The sequence below is a fragment of the Gadus morhua genome, chromosome 13 (genome assembly GCF_902167405.1).
Source record: "Gadus morhua chromosome 13, gadMor3.0, whole genome shotgun sequence".
NCBI classification, from domain to species: Eukaryota; Metazoa; Chordata; class Actinopteri; order Gadiformes; family Gadidae; genus Gadus; species Gadus morhua.
In genome coordinates this window covers 15447313-15452908 of record NC_044060.1, presented here as the reverse complement: position 1 = coordinate 15452908, position 5596 = coordinate 15447313, and positions in this window count along the sequence as shown.

Below are 5596 nucleotides of genomic sequence, written 5' to 3'. Positions count from 1 at the left end.
GAAGCTAGTCGAGATAGTGAGTAACAGTCCGCGGGCTCGAGACTTTACAGCGCATCGTTATCTCGTGCGCGGTACGGTCTTCGCGCGCCAACATCAAAAAAGTGTGCGCATGGTTTCAGATTATTCAAGCTATCTATAGATTAAACATACGGATACCGCCGTTTTCCGTGTCTAATTCCCCCCCTTCATAAAGTGAACCATTATAAACGCGTGTATTGGGGGCATTTAAACGTATGGCAATTGTGATGTTTCCAATATATCGTTTGCTTACAAAATAGGGCTTTTATTTAGATGAATGTTTATCTTGCCAGGTATGCTTAATATGCAAATCCTCCCCCCCCCCCCCCCCCCACACACACACACACACACACACACACACGCACACACACACACACCCCAGTGGGTTGTTTTATTGCTTGGCTGTATGCGCATCGCACCTGCGCTCAAGTACCCTGGAGAGGACCCCCTTCCCGCGCTCCATTCATCCCTCAATGACTGTAGGAAGTGGTGCATTGGTGGTCCTTTGTGCTGGAATCTGGACCATAATCTGTTTAGCAACTCAAAAAACATCCGAAATAAAACTCCCGCTCAGCTTTGAGGACCCCCACCTTGGCATTCTCACCGCTCTAGAGCCCCCTACCTCTAAGTAACTCCTGGAGTTGTGCGGGGCACATAATGGCGAGCCGGGTAGCCGCTTCTCCGAGTATTGAAACCTACTGTAGCAGAAATAAACAGCTATCCTCCCTGCGTTGTTACAGTGCGATGATTAACAGTGAGCCTGTTATAGGAAACGAAATAGTCCCATATAGGCTCTAGGCCTATATGTTTGAGATGATATCGATGGTAAAGTAAATTGTATCAATCTGTCTCCATCCAATATACATTTGGCCTATACTATTACGTTCGTAACACCGCTTTTTTTTTATTGTGAGTGTATTTTCGAATGACAAAAGAAACGGTGACAATGTGTAGGACAAAGAGAGAAACATATGCGTTATGAATTGGAAACTTTGTAGCACAAAATATGGAGCATAATAAACTAGGCCTACATACATTAATAAATAACAACAACATTACGTCGTCTCACCCGAAGAACTAGGCCTATTGGTCTAGCCTACCTTTCCATTCAGCAACATCACAACCGCCACCGCTAATCGGAATTAGTCCCTTACAGGGTTATGCAAAGCAATGCATCCCAGGTGTGGAGAAAGGGAGAGGTAAAGAAGGACATGGGGGCAAAGCTCTTGGTGGCCAGGGGGAGGGAAATACGCATAATAGAGGGGATTAGAGAGAGGGAGAAAAAATATAGATATTTAAATATATTTAATGCATATGAAAATATCTGTGAGGCTTTCTATCTAAACATTGATTTATTTAGACTTATTGTAATATGTCTGCTGTGGTATTAAAGTTGTTTACTCCAATAAAATTGTCCAATGGATAGCTGATCTAATGAAACTTGCAGATGTTAGTACATTTCCAGGGGTCAACATTGGTAAATGACCTCTTTAACTTGGTATAAATCTTATGAAGGCCCCTTACGGTACAGTGAGCAAGAAAATGATTTGGCTAAGGTGTGCTGGCTAATTGTGTAACATTTACATAGAAACACTTAACATTGATTTATTTAGACTTATTGTAATATGTCTGCTGTGGTATTAAAGTTGTTTACTCCAATAAAATTGTCCAATGGATAGCTGATCTAATGAAACTTGCAGATGTTAGTACATTTCCAGGGGTCAACATTGGTAAATGACCTCTTTAACTTGGTATAAATCTTATGAAGGCCCCTTACGGTACAGTGAGCAAGAAAATGATTTGGCTAAGGTGTGCTGGCTAATTGTGTAACATTTACATAGAAACACTTACCAACAATCTCCACATGAAATCACACAAACACACACACACACACACACACACACACACACACACACACACACACACACACACACACACACACACACACACACACACACACACAGACACACACACACACACACACACACACACACACACACACACACACACACACACACACACACACACACACACACACACACACATGTACATGCACTCAGGGAGAGAGAAAGATAGAGAGAGGGGGGAGAGAGAAAGAGAGGGAGAGAGGAAGACATCCCACTGGGGTTTTATCCAGAGTGTGGACTAGGGCTTCAAAGCAGCCGGCATGGGGAGAGGGCCCTTCAGCAGCATATTAAGCAGGAGTTAATTATATGCCAAGGTGAGTGACAAAAGAAGAAGACCCGCCCCCTTGTCTTGAATGACAGGGCCACTGAGAATAAAGTCATTATGCTGCTTACTTTTAGCATCTGAAAACCTCTGTTCTTATTGGGCCATTTGAATTTCTATCTCTATGTAGCGCCAGAGGTGAAGGCACATTACGAGCTAGTATCTTTAAAGAAGTGTCATATTATTTTTCATCACCAACATTGATGCACAGAATTGCACAGAGGTCTTTTTTTTTGTCTGTGTTTAAAAGTAGAATGAGGTTCCTTTGAAGGTGCTTTCCAGAGCGCCAGTGGCTCTTTAAGCCTTTCATAGTGATGCATATTAATTAGCATTAACATATTAATGTTTAAAGGGATGCACCAAGATATCTCTTACTTTTTACTTTGTCTTACCCACAGCGTTTAATTACAGATTCATCATTGTGCGTCCAGAAGGGGAGTTTCCTGGGTTTGTATCTGTTTTCTGTTAGCTGCTTCCATTGACTGGAAGCGGCCACGTTAAAGGAGCCTAGGAGCTACTTTAAATTACTTTCTATCGATTTCCTAGGACTTTGAGAACGGTCACTTATTCAAAATGCGGGCCAGTAACAACATAAAAAGCTAGCAGTTTTTCTACTAACACAGAGATAATTCTGCCCTATTTTCAGCGCTGTGATCAGGCTACCTGTGCTGCGCTGTTCACTGGCCGCCCTCTGAGCAGACTGCCCAGCCAGAAGCAGCTGATAAGATAATTGTGCCAGCGTCAGATCACAGGTAGCTTAATAAGTAATCACAGGGAAGTACCCTTCTGGACACACAAAGATGATTAAAAAAAATTGAGAGTCTGATTCTGAAAGACCAGCAAATGCCCATCTACAGATATCTTGGCGTTTCCCTTTAACTTTTTGATATTTTCTCAACTCCTTAATCAATGGTTGTATTCACACACCTAATTTGTCAAATCCTCTGAGAAATGCCTTGAAATGCAAGAATGTCGCATTCACAGGGTTTGTGTATGCAAGCATCAGCCAAGTCGTTTATTTTGAACAGTCGACATTTTGGGGGATGTCAACTCATCCAACTCAGCTCTGTACTGGTGTCGTGTCAGTGACCGTGTAATTTTTATCCGCTGAACAAACATACACTCTTCCATGTTACTCCTTCTTGCCCGGAAATTATCCACAGCCGTGAAAGCATCTGTGGGCTTAGTAACAGTCTTCCAATACAGTCACATTTAATAAACCGTTTATTTGGGATTATAATTATATTCATAAACAATGTTGCCTGAGCGTCCCAAACCATATCCTCCCCCCACCCCCGGGCCAAACCAAATTCAGTGCTCTAAATATTAAGAAGGGGAATTCCTCTCCTTTATATCACCCCCCTGCATACACACCCTAATCAGACTTCACACGGGGCCTCTCCCTGGACCGTATGAGTCAACCACCATGTTTCTGCCAGGCCCTGAGTGGCCGGCTGGCCCTTAATATGCTGATGCTGTCATGCCACGCCGCGCCACAACGCCAACGCCAGCAGAGGCCCCAAAGTGCACCATGGGTAGAGATGAAATACTAAATGAGTATAAAATAGAAGGTTCTGTTGTGTTTTTAACCTGTTTTGATATTGCGTTACACTACTTTATACTTTAGAACGCAACTTTACGAAGAAAGTGACAAGGTACATTTGTTATTGGTAAAGAAACTCACGGCCTCTCATTATGATCTGCAACAATGTGTCCTACTGTGGTGATGAGACTGCTCAGATGTGGAGTCTTTAAAGGCTGAACAAAGCTTTTTCTTTTTCGTATGCTTTATGTTACAATGAGTAAACACACATTCACACACACACAAACACAAACACAGTCCCTCCATTGTGCATGTAATGAACTCATATTTAAGAAGCTGGAGGTTGTTTGTGTCTTCCCATGAGACAGAGAAGCCGGGGTGCCAGTCACCACTGACCACAGAGGGGCTGTCCAGGGACTGAAGTCACTTACAGCAGCCACACAACAGCCATACTGCTTGTATGCTTTTATAGCGTGCAACTGGGGCTCCCAACGGGCTACAGTGTTGACCTGAAAATAATTGAGAGTTGGCTGTATTAAAGACCCAACATTCAGATCGGCTTAAATCATTAGTTTCTCAGAAAAACATGTGGAAAAATGTATCAGTTTCATGCAGCTAATTAGTGACAATGTGTTCTATTTTAATTGTTAGAAATATTTAACATTTTCTACACAACATAATTTGTATGGAGGTTTGTTTATATATCAAAGGTTTGGGTTGATAGGTTTGAGAATGTCTATATGGATTAATTTAAACAGTAAGGCCTACCAGTGGACTTTGAGTAAATGGGGAATCTTTCAATGTGTTGTTTCCAGGCTATACTGCCCTCTAGTTGGGGAATAAAAACAGTGGGAATACTTTCACTGAACACAGCAGAGGTGTTCAAATATAACTGTCATCACAGCTGTGACACTCAAAGTTCTTTCAAATGATCAAATATAACAGCTAGCCTAAAGTTAGCAAAACATGACTGTGGGGTACGTGTGGATGATGGCTGGTTTAAGCAGCTTCACCTGGCCAGAGTCAGACTGATTGGACTCTGGGGCTGGGTGAGGCTGCACACCTGTTGCACGTTGAGCAATCAATGTGCAACGCTTAAGCCAGCCATCACCACCACCCACAATCAGGGAGACCGCCCAAGGCAACGGTCTGCGTCTAACAGCCCCTGGGACCAGCACGCAGCCACACCTCGGCCAGACAGCACAGCTGCCGACAAAGAAGGAAAATGGAGATAGGGCTGTGAAAAGTTCTGCTTCCGGCCCTCCGAAGAGCTGCCACTGCTGTCCAGCTGAAACGGACCCAAGCCCTTCCATTCAGCCCTGCCACGGATGGCCACTGCCACCTCTGCCGGTCAAGGCAGCAGCTCAGGACTCCGGTCTCCAGGATGGAGGGGGAGGGGTGGTTTGGCAGGCAACCCTGGGGAGGTGTGGGGACAATGGGGGTAGGGCATTTATGGGATGGCCATCCAGGAAAGAGTCTGTTGGGCATGGGTGTTTGGCGTGGGTGATGGTGCTGACTGGTTTAAGCAGCCAAACCTGGCCTGAGTCAGCCTGATTGGACTCTTAGGCTGGGAGGCTGCACACCTGTTGCACCTTGAGCAACCAATCAACGTGCTCAGGTTAAATGTGTAGCCATCAACACACGCACACTCACCTCCATGGCAACATATCCTTCTATCAGTCTACCATCTTTTAACATAAATGTTTTGTCCATGTCCCATGACACAATATAGGGACTTTCAAATGACGCAGATCTAATGTCACATGAAGCAATTATTGAGAAAAAAACATCCAGAGTACCCTCATC